Below are 18,054 nucleotides of genomic sequence, written 5' to 3' on the forward strand. Positions count from 1 at the left end.
CACACTGCTGATAGACTCCGCCCTATTAGCATAAACCCCACCCATGACTGCTGACGGACTCCACCCTATTAGCATAAACCCCACCCATGACTGCTGATGGACTCTGCCCTATTAGCATACACCCCGCCCACACTGCTGATAGACTCCGCCCTATTATCCTAAACCCCACCCATGACTGCTGACGGACTCCACCCTATTAGCATACACCCTGCCCACACTGCTGATAGACTCCGCCCTATTATCCTAAACCCCACCTATGACTGCTGATGGACTCCGCCCTATTAGCATACACCCTGCCCACACTGCTGATAGACTCCACCCTATTAGCATAAACCCCGCCCACGACTGCTGACGGACTCCGCCCTATTAGCATATTTTGAGCTGAAACGTCACAGACACATTCTGGGGACACCTGATATTACATCAGTATTATTAGTCAAAAGAGGCATAATAGGATTCCTTTAAGAATTGATATTGGTTCAACAAAATGAGAATAGATTAAAATCGAGAAATGTTTAACCCAGCTCCACTGGGAACGTACCATTGTTGATGAGCATGAGCAGCGGGAGACGTCGATCCTTCAATCTCCGGACAAACCCTCGCGCCGACCTCAGAGACGCCACGTCTAAAAACTCAGAGTAAGCTGTGGAAACACAAAACCACACGCACATGTTACCAGGATAGGATAGACTTATATTGTCCTGAAGGAAATTTGTCTTGGACACATACAATACAGCTACTGCTATTTAAATACAAGTAACATAATACATGCATACAGTACACACACACACACACACTGCCTACAGTACATACACACACTGCCATCATCCAACCAATTGCACACTGCCCACCGTACAACACACCTGTAATCATCATAATGATACAATTTTAAAAATACTCTATTCTCAAATACTCTAGGATTTTATAAGGTCAATATTTTTTTTACAGAGAAAAACTATTGCATGCACTACAAAATTACAGATGAATCAGCATGTTTGAATGAACCTGATTCAGTGATTCACTCATAAAGACTTCACTTGCTTCATTACTGGACGAATCAGTGTTTTTGAACAAATCTCTTGAATGAATGATTCAATGACTCACTCATAAAGACTTGTTTCATTACTGGACGAATCAGTGTTTTTGAACAAATCTCTTGAATGAATGATTTAATGACTCACTCATAAAGACTTGTTTCATTACTGGATGAATCAGTGTTTTTGAACAAATCTCTTCAATGAATGATTCAATGATCCTCTCATAAAGACTTCACTTGTTTCATTACTGGATGAATCAGTGTTTTTGAACAAATCTCTTGAATGAATGATTTAATGACTCACTCATAAAGACTTGTTTCATTACTGGATGAATCAGTGTTTTTGAACAAATCTCTTCAATGAATGATTCAATGACTCTCTCATAAAGACTTCACTTGTTTCATTACTGGATGAATCAGTGTTTTTGAACAAATCTCTTGAATTAATGATTTAATGACTCACTCATAAAGACTTGTTTCATTACTGGATGAATCAGTGTTTTTGAACAAATCTCCTGAATGAATGATTTAATGACTCACTCAAAAAGACTTGTTTCATTACTGGATGAATCAGTGTTTTTGAACAAATCTCTTCAATGAATGATTCAATGACTCTCTCATAAAGACTTCACTTGTTTCATTACTGGATGAATCAGTGTTTTTGAACAAATCTCTTCAATGAATGATTCAATGAGTCACTCATAAAGACTTGTTTCATTACTGGATGAACCAGTGTTTTTGAACAAATCTCTTGAATGAATGATTCAATGACTCACTCATAAAGACTTCACTTGTTTCATTACTGGATGAATCAGTGTTTTTGAACAAATCTCTTGAATAAATGATTCAATGACTCACTCATAAAGACTTGTTTCATTACTGGATGAATCAGTGTTTTTGAACAAATCTCTTGAATTAATGATTTAATGACTCACTCATAAAGACTTGTTTCATTACTGGATGAATCAGTGTTTTTGAACAAATCTCTTCAATGAATGATTCAATAACTCTCTCATAAGGACTTCACTTGTTTCATTACTGGATGAATCAGTGTTTTTGAACAAATCTCTTGAATGAATGATTCAATGACTCACTCATAAAGACTTCACTTGTTTCATTACTGGATGAATCAGTGTTTTTGAACAAATCTCTTGAATGAATGATTTAATGACTCACTCATAAAGACTTGTTTCATTACTGGATGAATCAGTGTTTTTGAACAAATCTCTTGAATGAATGATTTAATGACTCAGTCATAAAGACTTGTTTCATTACTGGATGAATCAGTGTTTTTGAACAAATCTCTTCAATGAATGATTCAATGACTCTCTCATAAAGACTTCACTTGTTTCATTACTGGATGAATCAGTGTTTTTGAACAAATCTCTTCAATGAATGATTCAATGAGTCACTCATAAAGACTTGTTTCATTACTGGATGAATCAGTGTTTTTGAACAAATCTCTTGAATGAATGATTCAATGACTCACTCATAAAGACTTCACTTGTTTCATTACTGGATGAATCAGTGTTTTTGAACAAATCTCTTGAATGAATGATTCAATGACTCACTCATAAAGACTTCACTTGTTTCATTACTGGATGAATCAGTGTTTTTGAACAAATCTCTTGAATGAATGATTCAATGACTCACTCATAAAGACTTCACTTGTTTCATTACTGGATGAATCAGTGTTTTTGAACAAATCTCTTGAATGAATGATTCAATGACTCACTCATAAAGACTTCACTTGTTTCATTACTGGATGAATCAGTGTTTTTGAACAAATCTCTTGAATGAATGATTCAATGACTCACTCATAAAGACTTCACTTGTTTCATTACTGGATGAATCAGTGTTTTATGAACGAATCTCTTGAATGAATGATTCAAAGACTCACTCATAAAGACTTCACTTGTTTCATTACTGGATGAATCAGTGTTTTTGAACAGATGTAATTTATACCAATCTTTATTTGAAGCGTCAAGTTTCTTTCAAAAGGTGATCACTACCGTAGTCATCAATGTTTCTATCTGAACTATAAACTTTTATCCAGTACTTCTGTGATCATCTGAATGATTGTAAGACAGAAATAATGATCCTGTGTGTTGAAAAGACAGTACACAGATCTGAACGTTGTCAAAGGTTTAATAGAGAGAGGCGAATCTCTGTCATTTAGGAATAAGATCGCATGAGTGTCTGAATCAAGATCACAATCTTTTCACAATAAATTGTGCAGCTCTCTATTGCACATACATGTCAGTGTGCTATAGTGAACATGATCTGAAGCTGTTCGTCATTAAACCTGTTCAGACAGGAGCTTCAGACCCCCCAGCAATTTTTACACAACAACTGAACAATGTTTCTGTCACCAAACATTGGCAGCTCCGTCACAGAGAAAGTATTTGCTTGCAGCAGAGATGACTGCCGACCACCTTCCCTCTCAGAAAACCCACAATCCTCTGCTTCACACAACTCACTAATCAAGACACAAATAAACTCATAACAAATGGTTACTTCTGGGTCACATGTCTCAGTCTACTAAATACAACTCTATTGTTATTTTGTTTATTATCATCACCAATTTTTTGTCTTGAGCTTTCTTCCCGGGAACCAACACGTCACAATATTCCTCATTATAATAATTCATACGCAGAATAAAGGGGCGGGCCTAGTTGAGTTAGTTAGTAGTATTGCGCCACGTTATCGGCCAGGCAGAACAATCCTTCCAACCACTATAGATAGATTCTCAAATAGCTTACCTGATCTGGCTCAGCTGCTAAGTGAACCCAAACAAACAGATGAACTAGAGGAAATGACTAGCAGTATGAGCACCATTTTCTCTAGTACATTAGAAATTGTAGCACCAATTAGATTGAAAAAGGTTAGAGAGAAAAATAAAGCACCATGGTACAACAGTGCTACACGTTATCAAGAGAGAAACTCGTAACTTAGAGCGTAAATGGAAACAAACTAATTTAGAGGTCTTTAGAATCGCATGGAAAGATAGTATGTCACGTTATAAAAAGGCCCTAAAAGCAGCCAGAGCTGAGCATCTCCGCAAACTAATAGAAAATAACCAAAATAATCCAAGGTTTTTATTTAACACTGTGGCTAGACTAACAAATAAACAAGCATCGCCTGAGCAAAATATTCCGTCACAGTTTAGTAGTAATGATTTTATGAACTTCTTCGCTGACAAAATAGAAAGCATCAGAAACAAAATTGGGTTACACTTCTTTTTGATGGTCCCTTTTGAATATTCTGTTGACTATAAGTAGCGTTGCACCTACATGTCTACTAAATCTCAATAGAATATTAGTAATGTATTAGTAGACTGGTAGGGTTAGGGTTAGAATAAGTTGACATGTAGTTGCAAAGTTACTTATAGTCAGTGTAATGTCTGTTGGACGACCATCACAATAAAGAATTAGCAGATATTAAGCAGATGGTCTACTAATACTCTAGAGAGAGTTAGTTGACATGTAGTAGCAAAGTTACTTATAGTCAACAGAATGTTCAAAAGGGACCATCAAAATAAAGTGTTACCCAAAATTGTAAATGTACAATCATTAATGATGTCTTATGATTCAACCGCAATTATCGCCCCTCAAGAATTACTATACCGCTTTACAACTATAGGACAGGAAGAGCTAAATAAACTTATCATTGCATCTAAACCAACAACATGTTTATTAGATCCAATACCCACTAAACTACTGAAAGAGTTGTTACCTGTAGTGGAAGAGCCTCTTCTCAATATTATTAACTCGTCTTTATCTTTAGGTCATGTTCCAAGAATATTCAAGTTGGCAGTCATAAAACCTCTCATTAAGAAGCCACAATTAGATCATAATAACCTAGCAAATTACAGACCAATTTCAAATCTTCCATTTATGTCTAAAATACTAGAAAAAGTTGTGTCCGCTCAATTGTCCTCTTTCTTGCAAGAAAATGATATCTATGAAAAATTTCAATCAGGATTCAGGCAGCATCACAGCACAGAAACCGCACTCGTTAAAATCACAAATGATTTACTTCTAGCTTCTGATCAAGGCTGTATCTCAATACTAGTTCTACTCGATCTTAGTGCTGCGTTCGATACTATAGATCATAAAATACTATTAGATCGACTTCAAAATTACACTGGTGTTCAGGGACAGGCATTAAACTGGTTTAGATCGTATTTATCAGACCGCTACCATTTTGTCTGTCTAAATGGGGAAAAATCAAAGATGACATCAGTAGACTATGGGGTGCCGCAAGGATCCGTGCTAGGCCCTCTGCTATTCTCAATATATATGCTGCCACTTGGTAATATTATAAGAAAACATGGAATTAATTTCCACTGTTATGCTGATGACACTCAATTATATATTTCATCACGACCAGATGAAAACGCTAAATTATCTAAACTGACAGCGTGTGTTGATGATATTAAACACTGGATGACATGTAATTTTCTGCTATTAAATTCAGATAAAACGGAGGTATTACTTATTGGTCCAAAAAACTGCCCACAAAACCTCTCACAATACAACTTTAACTTGGAAGGATGTCCTGTCGCTTTATCCACTACAGTAAGAGACCTGGGTGTTATATTAGACCGCAACTTGTCTTTCGAAAGTCATATTTCATATGTTACAAGAACGGCATTTTTCCACCTTAGAAACATTGCCAAGCTACGTAACATGCTATCTATTTCTGATGCAGAAAAGTTAGTTCATGCATTCATGACCTCGAGACTAGATTACTGTAATGCATTATTAGCTGGTTGTCCTGCATCACCGATAAACAAGCTACAGTTAGTCCAAAACGCAGCTGCTAGAGTTCTTACTAGGTCAAGAAAATATGATCATATAACACCAATTTTATCATCTCTACACTGGTTACCTATTAAGTTCCGTATCAATTACAAAGTATTGCTACTGACCTATAAAGCCCTAAATGGTTTAGCTCCAGTGTATCTAACGGATCTTCTATCGCCCTACAATCCATCGCGCTCTTTAAGATCACTAAACTCGAGGCTTCTGGTCATTCCTAGGATATCTAAGTCCACTAAAGGAGGGAGGGCTTTTTCACATTTAGCTCCTAAACTCTGGAATAGTCTTCCGGATATTGTTCGAGGTTCAGACTCGCTGTCCCAGTTTAAAACTAGATTAAAGACGCATCTCTTTAGCCAAGCATTCACATTATAAATAAGTTTTATACTACAGTTAAATCGCACCAACAGCATTAATATTCTGAACAGCAGCTATGCTAATTATTTCCCATCTGCTTTTCTGTTGTTATCTCGGGACACTAGTCCCGAGGTAACTAGTTCATCAGCTCCAGTTTGTATCCAGCCTCTCATGGAGACTTCAGATGCCCCAACACCTGTGATGAGACGACTCGACGCCTGTGAAGAGACGACTCAACGCCAGCGTTGTTATGGCCTAAAATAATACATGATTGATTAACTTATCCTAACATTTTTCTTTAACATTCTCTTTCTAACATTTTTCAATGTACATTTATGAAATGCACTTTCTGTGAAGCTGCTTTGAAACAATGTGTATTGTGAAAAGCGCTATACAAATAAATTTGAATTGAATTGAATATGCTGAAACTGGCGGTTATGGTAAGGGGTGGGGCATTCCCCAAACACCAATCACAACACACTGCTCCAGCCGACCAATCAGAGCACATTGTGCTTTTCAGAAGGCGGGGCTTCATAGAGACAGAGCATTACTGACAGACTGGGAAGAGAGGAGCCGCAACAATGGAGAATATGAGGAAATAATGTGTATTTAGTAGGGCTGTCAAAAGATTAATCGCAATTAATCGCATCCAAAATAAAAGTTTGTGTTTACATAATATATGTGTGTGTACTCCTTTAAATATTATTTATATATAAATACACACACAAGCATGTATATATTTAAGAAAAAAAATATTATTTTTTATATATAAAACATTTCTATTTATATATATTATAGATTATATAAATGTATATACAGTATATACATGCAAATATTTCTTAAATATATACATGAATGTGTGTGTATTTATATATAAATAATAATTAACAGAGTACACACACATATATTATGTAAACACAAACTTTTATTTTGGATGCGATTAATCGCGATTAATCTTTTGACAGCCCTAGTATTTAGCATGAATCCATTCTAGTAGAGCCCAAAAACAACATCAAAAGGGCATAATAGGTCCTCTTTAACTATAAAGCAGATCTACAGAAGACAACAGAGTCATTATTTAACTTCAGCAGCTTTACAGAGGACAATAATGAATGCACAAATTCAACACATATTCCTGTCTGAGTGTGCGATTCTTGTGCAGAATAAACTGGATCTGACTCTATGTCGAGACTCTCTATGCTCACGTTATGACCCTGTACAGAATCCCAGAGGCGTGTCAACGAGTTCAATTACATACAATGGCTTTGGAAAACGATTTCAGTCTGAAATGCAGCACATAAAGCTCTGCAATGCGGCCGCATCCTTCATTAACCTCAGGAAAACTCCTGTCCAAATGGCACACAGTCCCAGGGGACGGACGGCCGGTCCGGTTAGAGACAACAGGAGCAGACGTGGCCTGAGACGATAAAACGGCCGTGTGTGTGTTACCAGCGAGCGGCTGGCGTTTCAGGCCTGCGGGAGCAAGTTAACCTCATTCACACTTTTACACAGTCAATGCTGGAGAGCCTTCAGGGCAGACATGAAATAAATAGATACAGAGCATAAAGAACGTCTGATCCGTGAGAACCGGACGCTTACCGCTTTAACATACAACACGATTTCGGCATTGTTTTCTTCATTAATTCAGAATCACAATGCATTAAAAACACATTAAAACCATGCATATTCATTCATACTACTAGCAATATCAACTTACTATTGCAAGTGTACATTTCTGAAGGATCATGTGACACTGAAGACTGGAGTAATGATGCTGAAAATTCAGTACACTTTACTATATATTCACAGAAAACAGCTGATTTACATTGGGATAATATTGCATATTTTTTACTGTACTTTAAATTAAATAAATGCAGGCTTATGGTGCGTTCAAACCGGACGCGATTCGCGCGAGTGATTTACATGTTAAGTCAATGCAGAGACGCAAAATGGCATTCTGCGGCGTGAATGAGGCGGCGAGAAGGACGCGAATTGAGCGTTTTGAACGCACGGTTCGCGCGAATCGCGCAAATCGCTCAAGTTGAAAAATCTGAACTTTGCCGGATATTTCACGCCGCGTTAACCAATCAGGAGCTTGCTCTAGTAGTGACAACAATGAGGAGAAAATATGATTATCACTCTGATAAAACATTAAATGACATGAAACACAACACAGTCTCTTTTTGTTAAATGCAAGTTTATGTATGATCAATAATACAAAAGTAAGTAAAAGGTATAATAAGCTATACATGAAATAAAGCAAACAATTCAGTCAAACATTCAAAGTCAGTGCTAGTCGGCTAACAACTGTAACGTACAGTTATAGCCTAAAAATATAAAGTAAAGAAACTTCTCTTTGCCTTCAGTCTAAACGATTTGCCAGGGGACAAATTATAGATCCATGAGACCAAAGATCGGCCGTTACAAGACGAATTATAGCTCGAGACGCACCACAGAGACATCAGAGCCAGCGGCAGAAGGACTGGCTGAGGAAAGGTTGCCCTCGCCGGCTTTGACGAGCGCTGAGCGCCGCTGATCCGCTGGAGCTCACAACTCTGAAAACACCAGATAAAATGCACTCTTTATATAAATAAACCACATATTTGAGCTTTAAACAACTACATTATCGACTGAAAAAGTCTTAAAACTACGTTTTGTCACACATTAACAGTAGATTTTAACAACAAAAAAGACGTGTAAACACAGCCCATGTCAGCCATTTCTCAACGAGACGAGCCGCTGGCAGAAGCCCCGCCCATGACGCAAATTTGCGTCTGTTGTGCAGTGAATGTCACGCGCGATTCGCACGAATTTCACACGCGATTGAAGCGAGTAAACTCAAAATGTTCAAGCGTCCACCTTAGCACGAATTATTCGCGTCCGGTGTGAACGCCACATTAGTGTGCACGTCAAGTCATATTTTCTCTGTAAGGAATCTGTACTCTTTACACTTCTGGATTTGCTATATTGTATATATTGTTTTACATATATAATAAATATCCAACTTTAGTTTATACACAAAGCTGTGTGATAATACAGTTTACATTTTGCGATGATATAAACACAGTGCAGATTTGCTATTTCATATACACTATATTGCCAAAAGTATTGGGACACCCAAATCATTGAGTTCAGGTGTTCAATCCCTTCATGGCCACAGGTGTATAAATCAAGCACTAGGCCTGCAGACGCTTCTACACACATTAGTGAGAGAATGGCTCGCTGTTTTTCAGGGGTTGGCCCCTTAGTTCCAGTGAAAGGAACTCTTAATGCGCCACCAAGACATTTTGGACAATTTCATGCTCCCAACTTTGTGGGACCAGTTTGGGGACGGCCCCTTCCTGTCCCAGCATGACTGACCAGTGCACAAAGCGTCTCCATAAAGACATTGATGAGCGAGTTTGGTGTGGAGGAACTTGAGTCCTGACCTCAACCCAACATCACAAATGAAGAATCCCCATAAACACACTCCTGAACCTTGAGGAAAGCCTTCCCAGAAGAGCTGAAGCTGTTAGAGCTGCACAATCCCCAGTGTTAAATCAACACTGCTCAGAGAGTTCAAATAACATGAGATAATTAAGAGATGAATTAAGTGATGATTGACCATTAGTGGTGACACCTGATGATGATAATGAGCAGAATCACTGAAGGAAAGAGAAACACAAGAACTACAACTGACTTCAGACACAGCCGAAGATGAAATCTCTGAAGATCTCAGCAGAGGAGGATTAAACAACTCCACAGCTATACTGTACATCTACAGAAGTTCTTATTGAGAATGAACAGAGGTTTAGATGGTAATGTTTTATTGAAAATATTTGGTCACCATTATGGTGATCAGTGTTTCTTTTAGTTGGGCAGTTTGACCCGTGCATTTTTGGTCTTTGTAAAAGTGTTTACCAAAACACATAACACTTGTTGGAATTGTAGCGAGACGAAGATTATTCAATAAAACGTTGCTCTTTTTATCATCATCCCTTGGTCTCCTGCTTCTGCTTGTATGTGGCTCTCTGAGTCAAACTCTCATGTTGATAGAAGACTGTTAATAGAGTCTTGAGGTACCAGACAAGGCTGGTCACACACACACACACACACACACCAGACAAACAGATATCTTTTGACAACATCCGGTGTCCGGGGCTGGATTTGATATTTCTGACATGCAGAGGCGATTCTAGGATTTTCATTTTAGGGCGGCTAAGCCCCAGTGAGGGTATGAACATTTTTTTAAGACTTTAGTGTAGGGTCCAATTCTCACTATTAACTAATAGCTTATTAGTATGCATTTTAGGATATTGGCTGTTTATTATTACTTATAAAGCAAATATTAATGCCTCATTCTGCACGACCATATTTTACATCCCTTAATCATACAATGTAGGCAGGTTTATAATCACTGAAGTCCAAAATGTGAGGTAATTAGGGGGGTTAAAATTTTAATTTCTATGATCTACATATGTGCGTTTTAATATATTCTGAATGCCAAAAAATGTGATAACAACAGCTTGAAAACCATGTCAGTGGGCAGATATGACTGATAAAGTTTTTCCATTTTCGTCAGTGAAGACAGTAAACATACGCTTAACTGATATTTATATGTTTTATGAATCATTTTCATAGATTTGTTAAGGCTACCAGGAAAGCTGGGTAACGAAATTTATTAAAATAATTCACAATATGCACATATTCATTACTAATCTTTTGCCTAATCTGATTAAAAAACGGCTTTGTTAATATTTCTTGTTTGTTAATTATATTATAAATGACATTATGGGCCTATTTCAATTTAAAATTTAACGTAATTAGACAAAAGTTTATTAATTTGCGTGAATATTTTTATAATTTGTTTAACATTTCTGACTTACAGAAGCAGCTGTCAAATATGAAATGTTTAGTTTAGCTTCATATCTCTCACTTGATGTTGATTCGCGCTGCTAAGATTCACGATTAGCCTCAGCAGCTTCTGTGAACATAAAGCCCGCCTACTCTGATTTGATTGGTTTTCTCAAATATTTTGACATTGACGAGCGGTGACAGACCAATGAGAGCTCAGATCAACACACACACCTCTGCTTCTGCACTGTAAAAAATTGTTGTGATTTTAACGTTATTTTACTGTAAAAATGCTACGGTGAAAAACAGTTAACAATTGGTTAACAGAAAGTTTCCATACTATATACGATAAATAACTGTAATAGATCTAACCTTACATTTCATTTCATTTTACAGTAAAATACCGTTAAATTTACAGTTTTTGGAAGTCATTGTGTAATTTACAGTGAAAACCCGTAAATTGACATTCCCAGAATTCCCTGCGTGACACTTCACATTTGATGTATTTTCATTGCAATAACTGTTTCTTCTTTGTTTGTTCTAATCAGTTATGTACATTAGGGTTTTATGTTACATCTGATGTTGTTTATTGCATTTTTTAAATGTCATGTGTGTTACCATGATGGTGTTTAGTGTTTGTGTGAATCTATATATTAGTATTGTCCTCTAAAAAGCTGCTTGTGATGAGCTTTGATTCATCACGTGATTCTCATCTCCACTGTGATTGGTGTTTGTCCGTATATATCATAGATACATAACAGATATTAGTATTTCAATAGGTTGGTTATTTTACATTATTTCAGTTAATGAAATATGTTTTTTTACCGTAAATTGTTTACAGTGTAAACATAATCATTACAATATAAACCTTTAAATGATACGGTTTTGAACTGTAAAATAAAAAAAATGTTAACCGTAATTATTACATTATAAACCTTTAAATTATATGGTGCTGTGCCTAAAAACCTAAAACGTTACTGCCGTATTTTTTACGGTAAAGTTCTGGCAACCACAGCTGCCGTTTTTTTTACCGTAAATTTTATTTTTAACGCTGATTAAAAGACAGGCCGAAGCCGAAGCCTCCCGCCAGTTTCATATGTTAATCACACATTTTTAAGGGGGGCTGGACTGAATCCCCCCTAAAAAGGGCCTATAGTGACGCCCATGCTGACATGATTCCATCCAATCTAACACTCTTTGACAATTATTTGATTGCATTTTGTCCATCTTGAGCCAAGGATCCCAATGATATAAGACACTCGAGAGACTGCGATAAACGGTTTAGGCGTTTATGAGCCGTTATGTACTTTTGAGCGCTGTAGCGCCACCATCAGGCCGATTGGGACGAGCTTTGGTGTAGTTGTAGAAAGGGTGGGTACTACCATCCCTCAGAGTTTCAAGTCTCTACGACTTACGGATTGGTCTGCCCGATCACTTTTATGGGAGAATGTTGATCCTTGGTAACTCTAACAATCGGGCCGGGCACTTGAACCCCTAAAAATCGTACTCACACAAAACTTTTGAACAGCAGTGTATAGTCAATGTTCAATGCATCGTGTGAACAAACGACATCTCCCATCACTCTTTGCGGCAGAACAGAGGAATATGGATTACCAAACTTGTAAGAAGGAACAGTGAGACCTATTGAAGCACAAAATCTGGTTATAGTTTCATCCCAGTTCCCATTTCATTCAATTAAATGAGGATGGAGGATGAAAAAGTCTACATTAGCTGTATCCATTTATCAACCCTGACCTGGATTAAGTCTCATTTTGTCCTGGAGTCGCGCAACCGATCCACAGAGAGCGGATTCATCCGTCTTTACAAAGAGCCCGCAGGGTAACGCTGCGTCCACAAACACCATTACATGTTCTGTCTGCTAGATCAGCTGCAGCTGATGTGATGAGCAAAGACAGGGCTGAGGGCGAAAGAGCTCGCTGCATCTCAGCACACTCCGGCGGGACTGAGACGAGATGCAACACGGACGACTTAAAGGGTTAGTTCACCCAAAAATGAAAATTCTGTCATTAATGACTGACCCTCATGTCGTTCGACACCCGTCAGACCTCCGTTCATCTTCAGACACAAATGAAGATATTTTAGTGTAAATCTGATGCTCTGAAAGGCCTCCATTGGCTCAATGCACTTTACACTCTCAAGACCCTTAAAAGACACTAAAGACGTCGTTACAAAGTCCATCTCACTACAGTGGTTCTACAATAACTTTATGAATCGGTGAGAATAGTTTTTGTGCTCAAAAAAACCCTAAATAACGACTTATATAGTGATGACGATTTCAAAACACGGCCTCATGAAGCTTCGAAGCGTTATGAATCAGTGAGTCGAATCAGCGGTTTGGCGGTTTGACACGCGATCCAAATCATGATTCGACTCACTGATTCATAACGCTTCAAACCGCTGATTCGACTCACTGATTCATAACGCTTCAAACTGCTGATTCGACTCACTGATTCATAACGCTTCAAACCGTTGAATCGACTCACGGATTCATAACGCTTCAAACCGCTGAATCGACTCACTGATTCATAACGCTTCAAACCGCTGATTTGACTCACTGATTCATAACGCTTCAAACCGCTGAATCGACTCACTGATTCATAACGCTTCAAACCGCTGAATCGACTCACTGATTCATAACGCTTCAAACCGCTGATTCGACTCACTTATTCATAACGCTTCAAACTGCTGAATCGACTCACTGATTCATAACGCTTCGAAGCTTCATGATGCCGTGTTTTGAAATCGTCATCACTATATAAGTCACTATTTAAGATTTTTTTGCACACAAAAACTATTCTCGTCACTCCATAAAGTTATTGTAGAACCGCTGTAGTGAGATGGACTTTGTAACGACGTCTTTAGTGTCTTTTAAGGGTCTTGAGAGTGTAAAGTGCATTGTGCCAATGGAGGCCTTTCAGAGCATCAGATTTACACTAAAATATCTTCATTTGTGTTCCGAAGATGAACGTCGAACGACATGAGGGTAAGTAATTAATGAGAGAATTTTCATTTTTGGGTGAACTAACCCTTTAAACGCACGCTTATTACGTTTTAAAAACAGCACACAACAACGACGCAAACATGCTACATTACTATCAAGTCATTGCGAACATCAGGAAAAAGTTGGATAGGGAAGAAAATACTGACTAAAAACTGATCAGTGTGGAACATCAAGTGTTCATTTCAAAATTGCATCGTTGAGGGAAAAGTTGCATTGATGCATGTCACGTTTTATTATATTCAGAAATGATCTGATATACAGTCAATAAATCATGTTTGCAAACAATATAGACATGCATTTACTTCGCCTCCATAAATCGTTCACATTTAACTGCCTTTAGAACAGGCATGACCAACATTTATAATAACCAAATTCTTTTAAAGCCAAACTTAAACTGCGTGTGGGAAATGGCCTAGATAATAAAATACGGTTTGTACGGTATAAAAACCATTACGCCTATGGAATGTCCTCACATTTCACAAAAACAAACATGTGTGTGTGTGTGTGTGTGTGTGTGTGTGTGTGTGTGTGAGAGAGAGTGTGTGTGTATGTGAATGTGTGTGTGAGAGAGAGAGTGTGTGTGTGTGTGTGTGTGTGTGTGTGTGTGTGTGTGTGTGTGTGTGTGTGAGAGAGAGAGTGTGTGTGAGTGTGTGTGTGAGAGAGTGTGTGTGTGTGTGTGTGTGTGTGTGTGTGTGTGTGTGTGTGTGTGTGTGTGTGTGTGTGTGTGTGTGTGTGTGTGTGTGTGTGTGTGTGTGTGTGTGTGTGTGTGTGTGTGTGTGTGTGTGTGTGTGTGTGTGTGTGTGTGTGTGTGTGTGTGTGTGTGTGTGTGTGTGTGTGTGTGTGTGACCTCAGGCTAAAAGAGGATAATCGAACCATTAGCCGCATTATGGAGACGTTGCGTTCCTTATTAATTTCCTGATGATTCCATTTTTATTGTGAGCATGATGAAGACGTTTGGCTGAACCTGAAGCCGTTGGGCTGTTTGTGTAAGTGTCCTTCACAGAGGACGACGACTTCAGAAACACCGTTACGCTTACACAACTGAGGAAATGTGTTCTCCTGGAACGCAGGAAATATCCGCTCCTGTTTCCATTTAACTTTGAAGTCCATCTCAGTTGGAGAAATCAGACGAGCTCTGCCTCTGGGTTAGTCCAGCAGTTTCTCCACAAAGCAAAGGATGTTTGTATCAGTGAAAAGCTTTGCAAGGCAATTGTAAAGACCTCGGAGGAAAGTCTAACGCTAGCTCCGTCATTCCACAGGTTTGTTTTTCGTAATGTTTCATCAAAATGTAATAACCTTCCTTTTCAATTCCTTATTTTTTACAACCACATGTTCACCATCCAAATCCCACGTTTGTTCAGGTTCACCTGGAAACAGTTTGAGTTCATCATAAATCATTTGTAATGCAGTCATCTTTTGTCATTTTTCTCCTTTGACTTTGATACATGTAACATTAAAGTCAGTGACTGGGCAGCATAAGGAAATCAACTAGCTCTAGCCAATGAGAATAGCAGGAAGCATCTGTTTTGTATCTAATTTGCATGTCTCCAAACAAGGTCACCTCTATATACTTTCATTTGTTGATTCTGAAGAACTCCTGCTGTCGTGACGGCTGTTTCACACACACACACACACACACACACACACACACACACACACACAGACTGATGACGGCCAACACAGTTACCAGCCAATAGTGATGCGACACGAATGATTTCTCAGCCACACACATTACACTACATCATAACTCAGAATAATGGAAATTAAGATTCAAAATTAATAACTCAATAATGAATTCAGACTAAATTATCCCATGACTTTTTTCAGGCCTTTCAAATTTCCATGACATTTATATAAATACATTTGAATGCATATAATATGCATACAAACTTGTGTGAATATAATTTACATACTATATAGAATATGCATAACATACTACACTTACTATTTCTGCAGGTTATAATGTGCATTTCCTAAATAGCATCTACATTTATATGCATTTATACATTTAAATGCATATAATTTGCATATCCATACCAATATATGCATACAAATTTACATAATATATAGTAAATGCATAATATTATACTATGTATTCTCTATCGTATGTACATTTTTTAAATATGTATTTTCTATATAGTATCTAAATTTGTATGCCTATAAATTTAAATGCATAAAATATGCTTTTTCATAAAGATATATGCATTGCATACACATTTCTATGCATATAAATGCACATAGTCTATAAAAAATGTATAACATACTATACATTCTCTATATCGTATGTACATTTAAATGCATTTGTCTATCTATTTGCATATTATATGCATTTACATGTATATGCATAGAAATGTACATACTATATAGTAAATTAATTATATTATACTATGTATTCTCTATCGTATGTAAATTTATATGTACATAGCATATAGACAATGTACAATAACATACTACGCATTCTCTATATCATATGTACATTTCTATGCACATCAATTTGTATGCATTTATCTATATGCATATTATATGCATTTAAAAATGTATATGCATATAACTTTACATATGATATAGAAAATGCATAGTTTGCTACATAGTATCTAAACTTATATGCATAGATTTACATACATAATATATAGAAAATGCTCAATATCAAACTATGTATTCTCTATATCATATGTAAATGTATAGAAATTTGTATACATTTATCTATATGCTTATGCATATTATCTGCATTTAAATGTATATGCAAATAAGTGTATATATGATTTGGAAAATACATATGATATGTATTTTCTATATGTACATTTAATTGCATACAATATGCATATGGATACAGATATACGCATACAAATTGATATGCATAGAAATGTACATACTTTATATTAAATGTATAATAACATATATGTATTCTCAAAATAATATGCATACAGATGCATATATATGAAAACAAATTTATATGCACATAAATGTACATACTTTAGATTACACGCATAATAACATACTACACTCTAAAAAATGCTGGCTAAAGCGAATGTTAAAAACAACCCAAGTTGGGTTGAAAATGGACTAACCCAGCGATTGGGTTATTTTAAGCAAACATTTAACCCAACCGCTCGTTTTTAACCCAGCGGTTGGGTTAAATGTTTGCTTAAAATAACCCAATTGCTGGGTTAAAAACGACCCATTCACTGGGTTAAAACAACCCAATTGCTGGGTTAGTCCATTTTCAACCCAATTTGGTTTGCTTTTAACCCCGCATAGGATATGGATTTACATTTCTATGCATATAAATTACATACTATATAGAAAATACATAGTATGATATTATACATTTAACATAAAGTATGTACACTCTAAAAAATGCTGGTTGTTTTAACCCAGCGATTGGGTTAAATGTTTGCTTAAAACAACCCAATCGCTGGGTTAAAACAACCCAATCGCTTGGTTAAAACAACCCAATTGCTGGGTTAAAACAACCCAACCGCTGGGTTAAAACAACCAAATCGCTGGGTTAAAACAACTTGTTTTAACCCAGCGATTTGGTTGTTTTAACCCAGCGGTTGGGTTGTTTTAAACAACCCAATCGTTTGGTTACATCAACCCAATCGCTGGGTTAAAACAACCCAACCGCTGGTTTAAAACAACCCAATTGCTGGGTTAAAACAACCCAACCGCTGGGTTAAAACAACCCAACCGCTGGGTTAAAACAACCAAACCGCTGGGTTAAAACAACCCAATTGCTGGGTTAGTCCATTTTCAACCCAACTTGGTTTATTTTTAACCCAGCATTTTTTAGAGTGTACATTTATATGCATACATCTGTATCCATATGCATATAATATGCAATTAAATGTACATACTATATATAAAATACAAAATGACACACTATGCCCTTTCTATTTCTGCAGTGGAACAAATCAAAGTTTTGTCAGCGTTTCTCTCATCAAGACCTCAAACTACCAACTTAAGCTGACTTTCTCACACCT

This window comes from Gobio gobio (assembly GCF_949357685.1).
Source record: "Gobio gobio genome assembly, chromosome: 7".
Taxonomy (NCBI): domain Eukaryota; kingdom Metazoa; phylum Chordata; class Actinopteri; order Cypriniformes; family Gobionidae; genus Gobio; species Gobio gobio.